The sequence below is a fragment of the Notothenia rossii genome (genome assembly GCF_949606895.1).
Source record: "Notothenia rossii genome assembly, chromosome: 8".
Classification (NCBI taxonomy): Eukaryota; Metazoa; Chordata; class Actinopteri; order Perciformes; family Nototheniidae; genus Notothenia; species Notothenia rossii.
In genome coordinates, this window is record NC_136906.1 from 54,901,054 (window position 1) to 54,922,832 (window position 21,779).

The following is a 21,779-nucleotide window of genomic DNA, read 5'->3' on the forward strand; positions in this document are numbered from 1 at the left end:
AATTTCTGACAAGCATCTGTGTTATTCTTAAATGAAATCCTTGAGATCCTATTTAACATCTAAATATGATATGAACTGCTAATGTTTCTGGTAAATAAACACACTAATGCTATGGATTCAAATCCAACTAAAATCATGATACTGACAAAGTGAATGATTTCCTGGTGATACTGCTTCTACCTGTCTATTATCAAGCTGAAAAATGAATACATAAATCCAACATACTTTCATCAAATGTCTTTCTATTATGAATTTAAATTAAATGTATATCCCCATAATGACCTAAACAATAGAGTCTATGGCTTCTCCTTCTTTACCAGGCTAGTTACAAGATGTTGTCTAAATTAAATTCTGTCTCATTACATTACTATGTTTTAACTTAACTGTAATATTTTCTTTCTACATTTCAAACCTCAGGTACTCTAATATCTGTTGAAATATTACAAAATTGTTTCATTAACTCATGTGTAACAAAATCCTGTATGGGAAGAAAACCTTCAGGTAACCAGTGGTTATAAGAAAATACCAAACATTATTCACAAATGTACATCCATTATTTTCCACAGGAAACACTCCAGTGAAAATAAGTGTTTATCTCCCTCTTGCAGTCCTAAAAGAAACATAATCTTTAGATTTTAGTTTGAGCTTCACATCCTGTCAACCGCCACTGACTGTGGGAGTACAATAGAATCAAGTAGATTAGAAACGGGTCACATGTACGGTTTCCCAATTTTGAGGAATTGTAGGAAACCTCCCTTTGCCCACAGAGCCCCAGAATAATATGTTAGTTAAAAAACATGCTTTGTTAGTCATTGTTTTAAATCATGCAGTTGCACTGATCACATGCATACATTCACACTCACTCTGTCAGGTTGTAAAGTCTTGGTCAAGTTCTCCCCAGAGTCAGTCATTGACAGTGCTTTTGTCACACTGTCAGTCAGGGTCAAAGGTCATTTGGTCTCAGTCTTTTTGGCCATGTGTCATGCTCTGCAGAGACTTTGATATTTCAGCATAGGCCAGTATCCTTTGTCTACAAAAATCAGTCATATATGGAGCGCCATCATTTATTACTTCACGATTACCACCTTAATTGTCAGATATCTCTAACTTTTGATTGGGACAGCTGCTTCCCACATTTCCTGAAATTTGTTTGCCAAAAATGTAACTTCCTTATAGTACTACTACTGCTGTTTATTGACACCTAATCTATATTAAAATGTCTAATAGATCTATTTCAGAAACGTGTGCATATCATTATCTTCTTGTATCAAAACATTATTAGGATCTGTAAAGCTCTACCATGTATTTCTTAACTCATTATATTGCTTTTCCAAAATTAAATTAGCTGTTTTTTATTTTATTTTAAACTCTACATATTGGACTACAAACAACAGTTATTTCCCCATAAAAAGCTCTCTTGTAGTAATATATGCCACAATGGTGAAACCGATACCTCAAATTGAAATACTATATTTTGTTTAGCTAGCTTTCCCTTCAACATGACCTATATAAATAAATATTCGTCTGATTTTATTGAGTGGTTACCAAAACTCTCCCTTTAGTCCAGCAGATATGTGAAATATCTGAAATAATTGTGCTTCTGATGATAAAAGCATGAAATTTGGCACACTGTTAGAGCATGCCCTAAGGAAGATTTTTGGCTATAGGGCCATTGCAAATTTGTCCAATGGCGCCAATGGCCATTGGTTGTTATTTTACCAGTAGTTTAGGATATAGACCACCTAGGATCTTGATTCTGGTGGCTAATCCTACATTTTCAAGGATGGGGAATGCATTGGTACTATTTACAACATGCTAGAATGTAGCTAACTATATGCATCTGGTATTCAGGGAACAAAATACACATTAAACCATTAACATATTTATTATGGTGAAGTCATACATGTTACATAATATATATGAAATATTACAGGTTTTCAACTAAATGCAGAGTTAATTCTGAAAACACAGTCCACCACAGTGGCAAAGGGCACTGCACTGAATTGCTGCCTTGACACATTTGCATTGTCCACTGCAACCCTTTTTGCATCCACAGCGGAGGAGTTCACAACAGGCCTGGTAATGTGGTCCAGTAAACTTCCCATCCACCTGTGGCCTTCCTCTTCCACCCCCAGTCACCAGGGGATGGGAGTTCAGGGGCTGCAAACATCATCTGTCCCCAGCAGTGACCAGCTTGGAAGGCAGCTCTCTTTGTGTGCTGAATCGATGCTCACTTCTCTACTTCCCAGCTTCTACGACCAGGCCAAATATGTGGCCATGATTCGTCATTCCATCGATGAGGTAAGTCAGGCATTAGAGATTCTGAATCCTGGTCAGATCACTCTGGATCAACCTCTATACGCTGTGGCAAAACAAACCCAGTGGAGCTGGCCAGCAACTCACAGTGAAGATCATTTTATTGTGATGTTTGTTGGGATGGCAGCACTCAAGGTACTTGGCGACCTCCTGGAGGGGTAGCGGGTGGACAAGAGCAGTGTCATGTTCCCAGTTTCACTTCTGGTCTATCATCCTGCAGCTGGAAATAGAGTTGATGATCTATGTGCGATCAATAAGAGAGGCCGACTTCCTACTCTACATAAATGCCTTGACCAAGATTGTGCCTTGGTTAATTTAATTTCATTTCAAACCTTTATTTATGCAGGTGAATCCCATTGAGATCATTGATCTCTTTTTCAAGGGTGACCTGAAGGGTCCTTTCCCTGGGACACACCCAATATGCCGGATGGATACCAGTCCACTTACGTGACATGATTGTGCTAAAAGATAACCATCCTGATGTCCATCAACAGTTTCTGAAAGGAAACTTTGCTGTTAAGAAGACGACAAGCAGCTTCTCTGCTATTGTCATTGACCAGGCCAACAAGCAGAACAATGCCTCTGTGAAAGGTGATGGTGGTGCTGTAGGCCTGACAGAGAACCCTTCAGCTCTGTGATGCTGGATGGTGTCTGGCCCCGAGATGGCACGTGTGGTTGGGGAGTTTAAGGCCTCCACTGAGAAGAGAAAGAAGACTGACACCCTGCACCATGAGCAGACCAAACATGCACAAATGGCATTTGCACAAGATGTTAAAGCACTATAATTGGTGCTACATAAGACATGGGCAATCCATTCTGTGAAATAAGCAGTGAATATCTTCTTGTACTGGATACTAGAGACCTTGCAGATGCAGCAGTCATTGACACTGTGAACCAGATTGAGAAACTCGGACAGGACGGGTATGACACCTACAGTGGAGGAAATAAGTATTTTATCCCTTGCCGATTTTGTAAATTCACCCACTTACAAAGAAATGAACAGTCTATCATTTTAATGGTAGGTTTATTTTAACAGTGAGAGTAAGAATATCAAAAAGAAAAACCAGAAAATGAAATTATATAAAAGATAAACAATTATTTGCATTTAACTGTGGAATATAAGTATTTGATCCCCTTGCAAAAAACAAGGATTCTGGCTCCCACAGACCGGTTACATAAGTCCATTTCCTTTAGGAAAGTACCCCTCATATCAACTTGTTACCTGTATAAAAGACACCAGTCCACAGAATCAATCAATCAGATTCCAACCTCTCCACCATGGCCAAGACTAAAGAGCTGTCTAAGGACCTCAGGGACAAGATTGTAGACCTGCACTTGGCTGGGGTTGGCTACAAAACCATCAGCAAGCAGCTTGGGGAGAAGGTGACAACTGTTGGTGCGATTATTCGGAAATGGAAGGGAAAAAAATGGACATCAATCAACAATCAATCACCCTCGGTCTGGGAATCCACACAAGATCTCGCCCCTTGGGGTATTGATGATCATGAGAAAGGTGAGGTATCAGCCAAGAACTACAAGGGAGGAACTTGTTAATGATCTCAAGGCAGCTGGGACCACAGACCCAAGACAACTATTGGTAACACACTACACCATAATGGATCAAACCCTGCAGCACCCGCAAGGTCCCCTGCTCAAGAAGAACATGAAAGGCCCTTCTGAAATTTGACAATGAATATCTGAATGATTAACACGAGAACCGCCAACGGGTACATTTTACCCGCAGCTGTTTTTTTATTGTATGTAACTTTTTTTCAATAAAATATTAAAGTCTCCCAGTCCGTGACTTTTCCTGAAAGTGTGTTATGTAACACCCTGTGTTGTTAAAAATTGTCAATATGAAGTCAGATTGAAAACATCGCCAAAAGAATTGCTATTTATACCTATTTCCGCCAGCGGGTAATATTTACCTCATAGAAATGCAGCGCTCCTCGCGCTATTGATTTCGCGCGTAAACATAAACATGACGTGTTGCTATAGCAACGCCTTTTGTCTACTGCTGTAGATAGAGAGAGAGATTGAGAGATAGATAGATATATTGATAGAGAGATAGAAAGATATATAGATTAATAGATAGATAGATAGAGAGAGATAGATAGAGAGAGCCGGTTATATTTCCAAAATGGACAAAAGAAAGAGACTCATGAACGTACAGGAGGCACTAGCGTTGCTAAACCGTCTGAGCGAAGCAGAGTCTGATGGTGGGGAAGTATCAGGACTGAGTGATGTGTCCTGGGTTTGTTCTGCCTCTGATGGGTCATCTGACAGCGATCCTGAGCCTCCGCGGAACGTGAGGCCGTCCCATCCTGATCCCCCGCTTGCAGATGGGCCTACTGTACCAGCCCATGCAGAAGGTATGATGATTCTTGTTTTTTATTTCCTACTTTTCTACAAATCGTAGGCTATAAGATATCAAGGCATATAGATAATGCCTTTTCTTTTTACAAATGATCTTTTCATTGCCTTTCGAGGATGTAATATGATCAAATAAACATTTATGAAATATAGTTTAGTCTAAAGTAGTGTTTTCCTCTCTCCTATTTAGTGTGGGCCGTCACCAGCCCAAGAGATCGGGAACGATGGCACAGTGTGGGCGGTCATGGAGCCTTGCGGAGATGCAGGGAGACGGCAGATACAGAACATCCTCACGGAGTCTACTGGCCCCACACCACACGCACCTCACAACATTACTGACAAACTCACAGCATTTATGTGTCTGTGTGATAATGTAATGTTGGAGGAAATCCGTGATTGCATAATTGCTGAAGCGCGGAGAGACAAAGCCACCTGGGATGTCTCTATTATGGAGCTGAAGGCCTTTATTGCGCTTCTCCATGTGAGAAGTGCATATTATGGGAAGAACATTGAGATGGAGAGTTTCTGGTCCGAGCAGTGGGGCAACGCGTTCTACAACGCAACACTGTCGAGGAACAGGTTCCGGGAAATCATGCGCTACCTGCGCTTTGATAAAAAGGAGACCCGCCGGTGCCGGTTGACCACCGACAAGTTTACGCACGTGAGGAAGGTGTGGGATCGTTGTGTCGCAAATTCAATTGCGTCCTACAGGCCAGGGTCCGACATCACTGTGGATGAACAGCTATTCCCGACCAAATCAAGATGTCCATTCACACAGTACATGCTCAACAAGCCGGACAAATTTGGCATCAAGTTTTGGCTGGCAGCTGACGTTGACAGCAAATACATGCTGAATGGCTTCCCTTACCTGGGAAAAGATACCAGCAGGCCAGCAACACAACGGCTAGGAGAGAACGTGGTGCTGAGGCTGGTGGAGCCCTTTGTTGGTAAGGGAAGAAATATAACCACAGACAATTTCTTTACCTCCCTCCCTCTCGCCAAAGAGCTTCTCGCCAAAAATACCAGCCTAGTGGGAACCATCAAGCGCAACAAGCGGGAGCTCCCACCCTCTGTGCAAGGGAGATCTGAGCTGTTCAGCACCAAGGTGCTAAAGAGCGACAAAATGGTGCTCTCAGTCTACCAGTGCAAGCCGAGGAGAAACGTGACAATACTCAGCACGCAACACCAGCATGTGGCCATCTCCACAGAAAGAAAGAAAAAGCCAGAGACTGTGGAATACTACAACCACTCAAAAGTGGGGGTTGACGTGCTCGATCAAATAATATTCGGTGAAAGGTAGGCTATTATTGTTATTGTTATTATTATTATTATTATTATTATTATTATTATTATTATTATTATTTTAGGCCTATAGAAAACACTGCATTGGTCTATCGTTTTTACTAAATCCTATGTTTCTCTCAGATGGCACACGTAGATGGCCCGTTGCTGTCTTTTATAATGTGCTGGATCTCGCTGCCATCAATGCCTGGGTGCTGTACAGGAGCTGCATGAGCCAGGAGAACATACCGAGAAGGGACTTCATGCTCCAGCTGGCACACAAGCTGCGCGTTGAGTGGATGGCATCAAAAGCGCCACCACTTGCGGACCTGCCCTTCAGCGGTTCTGGTGCAGAAGAGCGCAGGAGAATGACCTGCATGGTGAAGGCGCACTGCATGCAGAATAAAACGTTCTGCAAATGTGTCAAGTGTGGGGATGCTGTGTGTGGCAAATGCACAGCCAAGGTGCTCAGTGTTTGCAACAATTGTGTTTGAGTGTTTGTGAAGCGTTGTGATCGATGTGTTCGTTCTTATTGTTCTTCTTCTCTGATGTTTTTTGTTATTTGTATTCGTTCTGTGTTATCTGCTGTTCAATTATATAACAAATACATTATTATATTAATTTATATTATTGTCATGTTGTTGTTTTTTTATGAGTAGAAGGCTATCAGACGATATGAAGCATTTTTACCTTTACGAAACACAAGCCTAACATCAAGCGTTTATTAGCGAGAGTGGATAATATTTCTACCATAGATTATGCAGCGATCCTCGCGCTGTTGATTTTGCGCGTAAACATAAACATGACGTGTTGCTACAGCAACGCCTTTTGTCTACTGCTGTTCCTATAGAGAGAGAGAGATAGATAGATAGATGGATATATATATATATATATAGATAGATAGATAGATAGATATATAGATAGAGAGATAGACAAATAGATAGTTATAGATAGATGGAGAGAGAGATAGAGATATATACCTAAACAAAACACAAGTCTAACACCAAGCATTTAAATCAGCACTGTAGCGATATTTTATACTTCATGCTATCTGTACAAACTATATAATATGAAAAGCTGAAAGTCCACAGATTATATTGGTATACATTTCATCCCTGTGCGATCAAAACTCACTGTTCTGTATGGTACATTGTACCTTGGAAATCAATAGCGGGTAAACTTTACCCGCCGGCGGTTTTAGGTATACAGCGACCTCTGGCAGTTCTAGTGTTAAGAGAAGGCTTGGTAGAAGGTGATGTGGTCAGATGACACCAAAATGGAGGTGGAAACATTATAATTTTGGGGTGTTTCTCTGCTAAGGGGACAGGACGACTTCCCTGCATCGAGGAGAGGCTGGACGGGGCCATATACTGTAACATCTTGGCCAATAGCCTCCTTCCCTCAGCCAGGACACTGAAAAGGGTCATGGATGGGTCTTCCAGCAGGACAATACACCTGAACATACGGCCAAGGCAACACAGGAGCTGCTAAAGAAGAAGCACATTTAGGTGATGGATGGGCCTAGCCAGTCTCCAGACCTTAATCCCATAGAACATCTGTGGAGGGAGCTGAAGTTTTGAGATGCCAAGAATCAGCCTCAACACCTTAAGGATTTGGAGAGGATCTTCAGAGAGAAGTGGACCAAAATCCTTCCTGAGATGTGCACAAACCTGGAGACCAACTACAAGAAGTGTCTGACCTCTGTGCTGTCCAACAAGGGTTTCTCCACCAAGTACTAACACATGTTTTGCAAAGGGATCAAATACTTATTTCCCACAGTTTAATGCATATTAAATTGTATCTTTTATATAATGTACATTTCTGGATTTTCTTTTTGATATTCTTACTCTCACTGATAAATTAAACCTACCATTACAATTATAGACTCTTCATTTATTTGTGGGCAAACTTACAACATCTGCAAGGGATCAAATACATATTTCCTCCACTGTATGTCAGTGAGCGCCTGGTCGAACAGAAAAAGCCCATCAAAGATCCCATTAAAAGGAAAAACCTCCCTCTATTCAGCCAGCCTCCAGTCCAAGATAAGTCCAGGTCCCAACAACAGCTCTCATCTCTGAAGAATGACTGTTCTCTGTTCTCTAGGCTGTACATTGTATCTGAGATATGTGATGGAAGTCTGGATGAGTTTTTTTACGTGAAATATAATAAACTTGAAAACCAGGCATGTCCATCATCATTGTCACAAATTGGCTAACTCAGAACTGGTACCAAGTCAGACTTGGTGGGCTGTTTGGAGGACCTGATTTATTTACAAGAGAATGCATCCCACCACACAGTTAATGCCTCATCCTTGATGGAGCTACTCTTGTGAACATGCTACGACCTGGTGTTGCCAAGACGTTTTTTTATTATGCGCAGAAAGCGTTCTCACCATACATCCTGTCTCAGCTGGAGCATGTCAGCAGAATTGATATCGTGTGGGATGAATATTTCCCCGAAAGTCTGAAGGTTGAAACACGCAGCAAGAGAGGGAAGGGAGTTCATAGACGCGTTGAGCCATCCAGTGTCATTCCTGGAAACTGGCCAGAGTTTCTGCGCATTGAAGATAAGAAGGCTGAACTGTTCTTCTTCCTGGCAACCAGTGTGACAGCCCTCAACACTGGCAAACAAATAATCAGTACTTGCAACATGCACACATGAGGAGGCTGATACCCGCATCCTACTGCACCTAGGAGATGCTGTGAAGGAAGGGTATAGCAAGGTGTCAATACGCACAGTTGACACGGATGTGGTAGTAGCCTACTGGCAATCACAGCAGCCCAATCGACCCAGGCCTGTCATGAACTCCTCCTGAATGTGTCAAGGTAGCAATTCAGTACACTGCCCTTTGCCACTGTGGTAGACTGTGTTTTCAGAACTAACTCTGCATTTAGTTGAAAACCTGTAATATTTATATATTAGTTAGCTACATTCTAGCATGTTGTAAATAGTACCAATGCATTCCCCATCCTTGAAAATGTAGGATTAGCCACCAGAATCAAGATCCTAGGTGGTCTAGATCCTAAATTACTGGTAAAATAACAACCAATGGACAAATTTGCGACGGCCCTATAGCCAATAATCTTCCTTTGGACATTGTGCCAAATTTCATGCTTTTATCATCAAAAGCACAATTCTTTCACATATCTGCTGGACTACTTTAAACTGTAGATGAATACTGTGTAACCACTTAAAACACTACCCAATTCTCACATGAATAAAAACTCGAAAAGAATAATTTGTAAACATGATGAAAAGATTGAAGAGTCTGTTCTACTCTGTACTCCTAATTCCAAAATACCCACTGCTGAAAGTGTAGTGAATATTTCCATCATCTCTCCCCCTTTATCCCACAGTACCTTCAGTGTGTTTAGGATTATTTTCTCCTTTTACTTTAATAGTTTCTTCTTTACTGCTATTTTTATTTACCAATTGACTAGTTCGTGGGAAATATAACTTGTCTATCATTACTTATTCATCAAATCCTCCTTCTTGACTCTAAAATTACGTTTCAAATAGGAATATTAGAAATGGAATAAATATTAAATCTTCAGAAATATTCTTAACAAATGTCTATCTAGTGAATAGGCAACATGTTTCAAAAATGTCAGATGTCTAAAAATGTAATCCTAAAACCTCCTTAAATATCAAAGTCCAAAGCTAGACCTAAGGTGAACAGTTTTTGTAATGGACCATTTCATCTAAAAACAAAACAAAACTGGACTTGTGTTCTTGTTATTTGTTCTTCAAAATACAATAGTGAATACCTTGTGAAGTATTCACAATATAGCTAACCCTCTCTAGGATATGAAATCCATTAATCTTTAACCAGATACTATTTCCCTATTTATGTTTAGTTCATGATAACAATTGTATAACCACCGCACGTTTTACCCATAGCTAGTTTCTATGTCAAGATTATTATGTGTGACATAATAATCAGATGTCTTGTTTGCTAAACAAGGATATTTAAACTCTAATCTTTTCAGTATTCCAGACCATCGTTAAACAATCAGCCTCCTTTCCTAAACACTAAGCATATCGTTCTACACCACCCCCCGGGAAACTTTTGCACAATTATGCTGTAAAATCATTGCATCATTCCTTCAGAGACTGAACAGTCTGAGACAAGCATGTCTCAAGATCTTGTCATAATGAGAACAGTCAGTGATTCGTTGTCCTCAGCAGCTGTAGTCAGTGGCAGGGTCCCCAAAAAGCTAGAACCGGTCCTGGTCCTTGAAAGGAAACTCTCTCTGGCATTGGGATGAGGGAAGGAATCACTTGGCAGACACACGTTGTCCTCTGTACAGCAGAAATCTCCCCAACACTGCAGTACCTCTTCACACCACTGTTGCCTTGACAACGAGGCACAAGCAAAATGTCAATACCTCCTCAGAGATGCGTTCTTTGCACAGTTCTTCTGTTTCTATAGTGAGCAACTCTTCACCAGCACACGGATTCAGAGTACAACCCAAAGGTGGCGCACAACTATCTGTAATCACAGCAAATCAGCTACTAGAGAAAGACTCAATTTAAATCTCTCCCGCAACGGGTTACAAAATAAAATGGCTGAGTGTATATGGTCAGGAATGCTGAAAGATGTGAATGTTAACACAAACTAACGGTGGCAGTCCACCTATTCTTCATTACTTCAGTTCTAAGTTAATAGGCAAAACAAAGACACCCTCCTTAACCACTATGGATTCATCTCTAATCTTCTTACATTTGAAACCCAAAAGGTATTAATTCTCCACCGTGATCCATTTCTACATCAAAGTCCATAACAACTGATGATTTATTTCAAAAACATGAACGATGACAGTTCTCATAAAACATTATTCTCTTTACTCCAGTACTAAGTCGGATGAGCAAAACAAGGAAACTCTCCCTAACCACTATAGATTAATCTTTTATCTACTTGGTTATTCTATTCATTTTCAAATTGTCCACCCAAGTTGTGTTACAAGCATGGTGAGGTTGTAACAGAACACAAAAATAACTGTATTTAGCGCTACATTTTAAAAAACAAGTAATCTGATCACAGTTAATGAATATATTTTTGGAACACTTAAAGGAATTATTACAAAATGTAATCTTCATTATTACTAAAGCTGAAACCTAAATAAATCATCACGGAACAGCTTTCTGTCCTTATCACTTATTGTTTAAATAAAAACTAAAGAGCGGGGCTTCCGGTTACGTAATGCCAAGAGCAGACGCTTGATTTCCCAGCTCCGTCAGACCCGTGATTAAAATAGCTAAAACCCAAGAGATATCCGACAAATGTACAGTAGACTGAATGATAGAATCCCCAACTCAATGAACCAGGGCAAGAGAGAAACCAAGAAGAACGCTAAAACAGGAAAACAGGAAGAAATGAAAGCTAGCCAAAAGCAGCTAATGCTAACGGACAGCATGCGTAGCATGAGCAGCGAACCAACAGGTGGTGAATCAGAGATGCTAGCGGAGTTGAGAAAACTCAGACAAGAAAACAGTGAGTCCTTTAAGGACACTAAGCTGTCACTTAACAGACTGGAATCGTCCATGACTGAGATAAAACAGCAAATAGTACAACTGGATGAAAGAATAACAACGGCAGAGAATAGAGTGAGCGCCACGGAAGACAGAAGCATACGTCAAGAAAGGGCTGTGGGCTACTTACTCAGGAGAGAGGCTAGTTTAGCAGCAAAATGCGATGACATGGAAAACCGACTTCGGCACAATAATATCAGGATGTACGGAACAAGAGAGGGAGCTGAGAAGGACGACATGTCGTTCATAACCGCTCTCTTACCCTTGAAGCTAAAGGTACTGGGAGATACGGAAATTAAACTCGAAAGAGCGCACAGAGCCCTTGCTCCTAAGCCAAAAGAGACATCAGCACCGCCGAGATCCATCATTGTGCGATTCCTGGATTTCAGTGTCAAACAAATAATACTGCAACAGGCATGGAAACAACGAGACATTGAATTTGAGGGCCAGAGGGTGTACTTTGATCAGAATTACTCCCCGGACTTGCAAGGAAAAAGGAAGAGAGTACGAGAGGTGATTAAGCAACTGAAGGAGAAGAATATCAAGGCTCAGTCACCATACCCTGCACAGCTGAAGCTTTTCCTGGCCACGGGAGTGAGGGTGTTCCAAACACTGGTAGAGGCATAATCGACTCTGAAAGAGCTTTGAGTCGACGCAAGAGTTGAGGAACGAGACATACTGGAGAGGGAGTTGACGCAGGACAAGTGGTCGACCCAGGAGAATCGGAGGAGGAACCAGATGCATTTGAACCCCACAGACGTGAGAGCTATCATCCGCGGAGACAACGGAATGAATGACTGAAGGGCCGTGAGTAAAGTGATAATTCACAAATACAGGGGGTATAACATAGACTGTGGGGTTGATTGACTCATGATAATAATTTTGTCGGACATGGATAATTTGATTAGAGAAGTGAAGATGGCAAGGATAATATGTGTATATGAATAGGGTCTGAACGGGGAGTGGGGGAGCAAACACCGCAAACTCTGGCTAGAGTATTGCAGTCAAGGCGACAAGGACTACAAACCAGGGCAACCTGGTGTACCGTTGCATGCGCACTACTGGAGGCATTCTACCAGGCACTTGGAAGTTCATCATTGTTTATTGCAAAGTGTAATACTGTTCTATCATCTTTTGGTTATTATTGTTCAATGTTGTTCGGCAAACATATGTATAAGGAGGATAAGCACCTGGATTTCAATTTACTGTTGCCAAAACACTGAAGTGGGGTTTGAAACAAAGAACAAGACACAATGCAGGTTTAATAGTTCATTTAAATTACTGGTCATAATATGAATACATTGAATTTCATTAGTTATAATGTAAAAGGAATCAACCACCCCATAAAGAGGAAGAAAATTATCAGTCAATTGAAGAGATTGAATTGCTCAGTAGCACTACTGCAGGAGACCCATTTGAGTGCAGATGAACACAAAAAGCTGAGAAGGGAATGGGTGGGGCAAGTGTTCAGTGCCTCATGTGGAGGAGGAAAAAAAAGTGTCATAAGTCGTTATGTTTTGTTCCAGAGAAAGTACATGAAGACAAAAAGGGACGCCATGTTTTGGTGGTGGGGACAATTGGGAATGTAAATATAACTATTTTGAATTTATATGCTCCAAATGAAGAAGATCCCGGCTTCTTTAAAGAAATTGCAACACTTCTAGCAGAAAACGCAAATAGAATAATCATAGTCGGGGGGGATTTTAATTGTGTTATGAACCAAAGAATAGACAAACATCCACCTGTACTAGGACCACAAACACGAAAAGCTAAGGTATTATGTAACATGATAGAGGAACTTGGGCTCACAGATATATGGCGCTTACAACATCCTAGAGACATGGACTTTACATTTTTTTCAAAAGTGCACAAGAGTTACTCCCGAATTGACCTCTTCTGTGTCTCCAAACAGGATGCCCTTAAAGTCACAGATTGTCACATTGAACCCACTACCATCTCAGATCATGGACCAGTGGTAATGTCAATCAAGTTGGAAGAGGAGAAGTATTATAGATACTGGAGGTTGAATGTTTCATTATTAAATAACCCAGAGGTGGTACAAAGTATAAGAGAAGAATTTAATAATTATCTGGAACATAATGATAATGGAGAAGTTTCGGTATCAACAGTATGGGAGGCAGCTAAAGCAGTTCTTAGGGGAAAAATAATTGACCTTTCCTCGAGATTGAAAAAAGAACGTGAAAATAAACAATTATATTTAGAAACTTGCATACGAGAGTTGGAGCGAGAACACATAAGGACACAAAAAGAATCCACCCTGAAAGCTCTTGACCGGTGCAGGCGAGATTTGAGTGTGTTATTGACATATAAAGCCGAAGGTGCTTTACGATTTGCCAATCAGAGATATTATGAATCAGGAAACAGAGCGAGTCGGCTATTAGCTTTTCAGTTACGTAAAACACAAGCAACCAGGATAGTTCCGAAGATTATGAGTCCCTCCAAGAAAAAAATGGTGACTCACCCTAAAGAAGTAGCGGAAGCCTTTTCTATTTATTATAAAGCACTCTATGACTCGCCAGTGGTAGAGGATAAAGCAGGAACATTTAGAACCTTCCTTGGTGGATTGAATTTACCTAAATTAAGTGAACAGTAAAAAACGATGGTGGAACCAATCACAAAGGAGGAAATTGAAGAAGTTTCAAAGAAGTTGAACAAAAAAAAATCACCAGGGATAGACGGGTACCCGGGGGAGTTTTACAAATGTTTTAAGAAGGAGATCACACCACTTTTGCAAAGAGTATTTAATTATGCTCTTAAGGAGAACCAACCTCCCAAAACATGGGCTGAATAAATAATATCTGTAATTCCCAAGGAGGGGAAAGACCCTACAAATTGTGCGTCGTTCAGACCTATAAGTTTGCTCTGCAGTGACGGAAAAATGTTAAGTACAATAATAGCTCAAAGAATCCAGAAATATATCACTAAATTAATTAATCCAGATCAGAGAGGATTCATACCTGGAAGACAGGGAAAGAATAACATTAGACGAACCCTAAATATAATGTCAATGGCACGGAAAAGTAAGCGATCTTCAATGCTTCTCAGCTTAGATGCTGAGAAAGCATTTGATAGGATAGACTGGCTATATTCGGAATGTACACTAGAGAAGATGGGATTTCATTCAGATTTGATTAATTGGGTTAGAGTTCTGAATTCCGATCCGGTGTCAAGGGTCCGCGTTAATGGTTACACATCTGAACAATTTAAATTATACAGAGGGACCAGACAGGGATCGCCTCTCTCCCCACTGCTATTTGCGATTAGTATAGAGCCACTGGCAGAAATGATAAGGGAGAACCCTAGAATCCATGGAATATCAGAGGGGGGAGGAACACACAAACTATCGTTGTACGCGGACGATGTGATATTATATATTAGTGATCCTCTAACCTCAATTCCAACCCTATGGAGTTGCCTGGATGAGTTTGGTGAAGTGTCAGGGTATAAAGTTAATGAATCCAAATCGGAGGCTATGATGTTAGTGGGTGATTGGCCATCTCAATTAGAAAAGGAGGTTTCATTTAAATGGTCAGCACAAGGCTTCAGGTATCTGGGAATCATTATCACTCCAAAAACTTCACAGTTATACAAGGCAAATTATGGTAGATTAATAACGGAAATAAAATTAGATATGGCTAGATGGGAGATTCTCCCACATTCATTATTTGGTAGAATTGACACTCTAAGAATGAATATACTTCCCAGATTATTATACCTGTTTCAGTCTCTCCCCCTCTATGTTCCAGTCTCTGTCTTTAAAATGATAGACAAGTTGATTTCCACATTTATATGGCAAAAGAAGAAGCCTAGGATTAAATTGAAGCTGTTAACATATTCAAAGAATGAAGGAGGCATCCATCTTCCCAATTTGAAGTTGTACTACTGGGCAGCACAATTGTGTGGTATGGTTGAATGGCTTACACAAAATGGGGAGACGACTTGGTTGGAATTAGAGAAGGAATCATGCCCATTAATGCCTCTTGAGATGCTGCCATTTCTGGGACAAAAGTGTGGTCAATAGTGAGAAAAAAAGTGGAAGCACCGCTAACAATTTCAAGGGTGATGGAGATTGCAAAGAATGGGGACTTTAGGCCCGGTAAACTGGATACAGGATTTAGGAATTGGGCGCGGAAGGGACTTATTATAATAGACCAAATGTTTGAGGGTGACATTTTTTGTTCATTTAAACAATTACAAGATAAATTTGGCTTAGGTTCTCATGATTTCTATAGATACTTGCAATTGAGAAATTATTTAATGTCACATAGAGAATGGAACACACTTAAGCGAACACCCACTTCCGTAGAATTGTTACTAATAAGGATTATGAAAGAAAAGAGCGTCACAAAACTGGTATCACAAACATAAAAATGTCTGCAAGGACACATGTCAGGGAATACTTTGGATATTAAGGAAAAATGGGAGATGGAGATGAATGTTATTAATGATGACGACTCATGGGAAGATGGGTGTGAAAGGGGACATAAAATAACAAATAGCCCTTCATGGAAATAATTTAATTGGAAAATAAAAATGAGATATTTTAGGACTCCTCTTATTGTTTCAAAATATAACGGAGCGTTAACAAATTTGTGTTGGAGGGACTGTAAACAGATTGGAGATCACACTCACATTTTTTGGGACTGCCCGAAGCTGAAGTCATTCTGTGAAGGGATTCGTACAGAAATATTGGCCATCTTGAATATTAATTTACCACTAGACGCTAGGGGTTTCACCAACTAATTGACTAGTAGACTAGTCGACTACCTTTACCACTAGTCGGCGCTGTAGGCCCTAGTCAACTAGTCGTTAAAAAAATGGAGGTAAACGAGGTGCTGCAAAATGCTCCAAAACACGTCCGACATTCTTATGTATGGCAGAACTTCAACGAAGATGTAACCAACTCCACAGTGAAGTGTCAGTTGTGTACAGCTGTACTGAAGTACAATACAAATGCATCTGCTATGCGCAACCATCTGAAGATGAAACACCCGCTGCCGACAGCTAGCACTAGCAGTAATGCTAGCACCCGTGAGCAACGGACCGGTGTCAGCACTGAACAGAGGCGGACGAGCAGCAAGAAAACCCGGGTCAACAGTGATGCGGATGATGAGCTACGGGATTAATGCCAGTGGACACCGCATATCCCCACAATGGATAATCCACTGGAGTGGTGGGCAAAAAACGTGCACCGCTTCCCCCGCTTTCGAGGAGCTACCTGGCTATTCCAGCCACAAGCATCCCGAGTGAGAGGGTTTTTTCCCTGGCAGGCAACACTGTCACCCGAAAGCGGTCAAGCCTCCTTCCCTCACATGTCGATGCGTTGGTGTTCAAACCAAACCAAAAATATGGAAAGGTGGACGTTATCGTGGAGGACAGCGAAGTGTTGCGCAATGCGCTGTTGCGCACTGGATTTACGTGGCATTTATGTAAACAAGAGTTTTTTGCTGTCGATTTTGGTGAGTCCAGTTACTGTTTGTTATTTACTCAGCCATGTAACACAAATTAAAATGCAGTGTTTAATGTTACTGTATGAGTTCCAATATAAAATACAGTTGTACACCTCTCTTTGTGTGTCTTTATTATGACGTAACGACTAGTCGACTGCTATTTTGAAAAACGTGTCGACTAGTAAATATTGGTAGTTGTGAAACCCCTACTAGATGCACGATATTACATTTTAGGAGTAATCCCAGAAGGGGCTATGGATAAGACAAAGGGTTATTTACTGCATATCCTTCTCTTGGTTGCAAGAAAGATGATAACGATATCTTGGCTTAAACCACTGCCACCCACCCTACGTCAGTGGCGAGACAGGCTACTGATGGTGTTCTCAATGGAAAATATAACAGCAAGACTCCAGATGAAGTCAGATGTGTTTGTAAATAGATGGACTCCTGTAATTGATCATTTTGGACTACAATTGTGAAAAGGTGCTGTAACGATATAGGGTTGGACTTGAACAAAACTAAGTCTAGTTTATTTGAATTTATTTGTGTGTTGCCGATTCAATATTCTCTCATTCCTCTTTGTTTGGATGTAACTTTTAAGATACCATGGTGTATAATTATCTGTGTTTGCCGAACTGTAAGTAATTGTTTGTTTGTTTTTCTATCTCAACAATGTAAAATTGATCTGCATATGGTTGAATAAACATTTAGTTAAAAAAAAAAAAAAAAAAAAAAAGCATTGTGAAAACTCCCACTCTTGAGAACATCTCAACACTTTTCCTGTCTCTCTCTCTTTCCTCTTTTCCTGCAGCTGCTCCTGTCCAAAAGCCTCTCATAAATCACACTCTGACGTAACTGTATCCTATAAAAACTAGAATAGTTTCTTATTTATTTCAATATATCTACTACATCAAATCACACATTGATCTATTCATTTTCAATGTATTCAGTCCAACTTCAGATCACTCAATCTTTCACTCCTTATTTTAAATTCGCTCCGCAGCCTTCTTTCAGGCAAAGACGAAAGAACAGGGAGACACACTCCGGGCTGCTGCTCTTCGAGAGAGAAGAGGGGGCTTCTTTCAACAATTGACGACTATGGTATTACCAAAACATTTATCAACATAAAACAAGACCTTTACTAATCAACAATGATAACCAACAGACAGAACAATCAACAAACAGATTTCCGAATGTCCCGTCGGCTCCTACTCTGTCTTCTGCTATCATTTTATTGTGAAGGCATCTCTGGTGAACAGCGGCCTGTGGCTTTTATTTTGAAAGGCCGTTCCGGAAATATACTCCGTAATATGAACAGTGAGTTTTACTTCTAGAAACACGGAAAGTTACGATAACAATCGTTCTAATGCATTTAATAATGTCATGAAAGAGACAAGGAGGAGAAAAAGTGTGTGGAAGTAAGCAATGAACTGAAAATGCCACCAATCCTCTGTTTTAACGTGATGGCGGACATTGAAAACCGAAGCGGGCATACAGCCCTGTCATACATACACATTAATAGATTCCTTCTGACTGACAAGCGTTCCAAAACCCTTCTGCTTATCACTTACTACTTTTTGTTTTATTCATAACCTAAAAATACAATCGTGGTGAATAGCTTGCGTTTTCCTACTTTAAACAACCATCTAATGAGAGTCACTATTGTATGATAAATACTACTCCCAAATAACATTTATAATATATATATATTTCTTACAGTGAGTTCGTTATTTCATGTCTAACAAATTCTCCTTCCATTATGACTTCGTATCTATTATCTGACTAGGTTGATATGTTTTCACTCGTATTTATTAATATACTGGACAATTCTTGTCGTTACTCTTAATGTCCTTATAGAGAGGCGAAGTCCCTCCCCTTCCGGGAGTCTCTATGGGACCCCGGAAGCGGAAAATTATATATTGAAGTCAATGGAGAGAGAAAAGTTATCTTTTGATCCCGTTTGAATTGTGCCACGAATGACACATATGATGTTTGTCAATCTTAAACAATCATTTCCATGCAAAAAAAAGTCACAATTTGTCGTAAAAATGCTGAAATATAAGACTATGAATAATACGCAACTAGAAAGACTACAAATCCCAAATGCATTCTGGGTCGCGTAAGTGATGTCATAGGCGATAATGCTCCAAGACTGGTTGTGACTCGCAAAGCAAAGAGGAAGAAGAAGACTGATTTATTCCCTCCAATAAATATAAGAGATTGCTCCAATAAATTCACTTTTACAAGATGCCTGTGTGCTTTGTACCAGGTTGTAATCACAAAGGAGTCATACCACTTGCTCGTTCTATCGCTTCCCGTCTTATGAAAGGACCAGGAGTCGTCGGACCAAACATATCAGGTAATATACATGTTTTGCATGGAACATAGTCAAGTTAGCTACCTAGCTAGTAGCGAGCATGTTAGTTAGCATTATATTACATTACTTAGCCTTGTCATTTGTATTAGCCTTAACATTAAGTAAACCAAAATGTTAAACAGTAAGAGTAGTCATGATCGTAAGTATTTTGTGAAACATTTGAAGAGTAGCCTATCGCCCCCTCCACCAGGTGCTAAGGGGGCGGGAGGTAGGCTAACGCCACATTAGTATCAGCGATCTTTTCTACTTAATGCTATCTGCACAAATGGTTAACATTGACCATTAAAAGATCAGGAAGTTCAGGGAGAGTCGAAGGAAGGAAGGCAGGCAGCTTTGCATGACATTCTTCTGGACGTGTTTCATTGTGATGATAGTGAGAGTGAGTCAATCTGTTTGTTGGAAAGACAGTAGTTGAGTGATTACTGAGAGAAAATTATTAAAAGAGATAATTATTCAGTGTTGTTACTTTAAAGTGTTGTTACTGACCTTTTTCTCTTTTATTTTCTTTACCTCACCTGTAACTGCTGAGACCCTGAGGAACATGCACACTGGTCTGACCTGCTCTGGCAACCTGATTTCCACTGTACGTAATAGTATTTGGTTATGGTATATTATTTATATACATCAAAGGCACAATGCACCCCTCAGAGACACACATGTATTGAGTGGGATATTTTGCATTGGTCATGTGAAATCATCTTTACATACTAGAAAACTGTAGGAGCGGCAACTTGTTTTGAAATTGAATTTTTAATATCCGATAATAAAGTTGATCTGTTTTCTTTATTCTTCTTTCTTCCCAGCTCCATCCATCACCATTCTCTGTTCCTGCAGGTCCTGCTTGCTAATCAATATTCATATTTTTTTACACAATTACAAATAAAGTCAATGTATTGTATGACATGAAGTTGTGCTTCATTCTGAGTCAATAATAAATTCATTCTGCCTTCAGCTGCAAAATTATTGTGGACTGCACCGACATCCATGTAGCTGCCCCCCAGTAAGATGAACCAAGCAAAGTTGACATACTCAACATACAGCTGTACTCTTAAGTTTACATGAAGAATTTGTGAAATATTGGTAATAACAGGTTTAAATGATTATTAGTAATTAATTATATAATTTTCTCATCGTAGATGAGCAGACAGGGAGCAGATGAGAAAAGCAGAATATGCAGCTGCCATTTTCCACATGGAAAAGAGAAAGGGCCAAGTGTATTTGAGTGGACAAAAGAGAAATCCCAAATACGAAAAATAAAATTATACAATTTACAGATATGTATACAAATAAATATATATCCTATATACACCATCATGTATAATGATGGTGTATGATGTAGAAGGAAGTGTGGTAGATAACAAGTAAATATAGAGTTACATACAGATCCATGTTACAGCAAAAGATGGAATAACTAAGAAGCACGCAGTATAATAATAATTACACGCAACAATTAAATAACTGCTCAGCATCTCCACCAAAATCCCAATCTGCTGTGTCCTGTTTTCCTCCCCTCTGCATAACACCCCATCACACATACGAAACACAACGCAGAGTCCGAGGGTGTTAAGAGTATGTTTATTGAAATGTCCTCCTCTCTACTGGCCAACACAGGGAGCATATGCTGGGTGTAGAATTGTTCCAGGAGGAGGAGATTTCCATGCCATGCAGGGTCTTTGGGGATGGGGAGGATGATCCCCTCCTTCGTGGTCCACAGTAGCAGAGACTCCGGTCTGTGATGTGCAGCTGTTATATAATATACAATACATTTTTTTGAAAAACATTTGATCAAAAAATAAGGATTTGGTCAGGATCTAGAGTCAGTGTGTAGTTTATTAATTAATCAATGCTCTCTACATTAGGAAAACACATACCAGTGTACCAGAGGGAGTCACACACAGCTGTGCCTAGATAACCAAACAAATTGACAACAGGGATGCAAACTCATCAGGTATGAAAAAGGTGACAAGGATCCGAGCCCCCTGACCCCACAGAATATCGGCTTTAAAATGAGGAATAACAGAGGATTTTAGCAGTCAGAACAACTAAAGCAGCAGTGTTAATATTAACAGAAACGCCATAGAGTCACATCTAATAGAAATATATAAAAAGCATTTATTTTAATTGTGTAGCAGTCAGTTTATAATTTTGGCAGCACTGTTGAGCATTTTGAAAATGTATTTTCATGCCTCTGTGCAAGGCTTAGTCTTTCTATCTTTATAGCCACTGGTGTAAAGTAACTAAGTTCATAAACTCAACAAGTACTATACTTGGGCACAATTTTGAGATACTTGTACTTTACTTAAGTATTTCAATGTTTTGCTACTTTGTACTTCTACTCCACTACAGTTCAGAGGTAAATGGTGTACTTTTACTCCACTACATGTATGTAATACCTTTAGTTACTTTACAGATGTGGATGAATGATG

General features: G+C 40.0%; 1 long non-coding RNA gene across 1 annotated transcript; it reads left to right on the plus strand.

Moving 5' to 3' along the window:
• The first annotated feature begins 18,912 nt into the window (after positions 1-18,912).
• Positions 18,913-20,256, plus strand: LOC307015984. Its single transcript, XR_013801703.1, has 2 exons — positions 18,913-19,936; positions 20,157-20,256. It is a non-coding gene; the product is annotated as an uncharacterized lncRNA (long non-coding RNA).
• Positions 20,257-21,779: the final 1,523 nt, after the last annotated feature.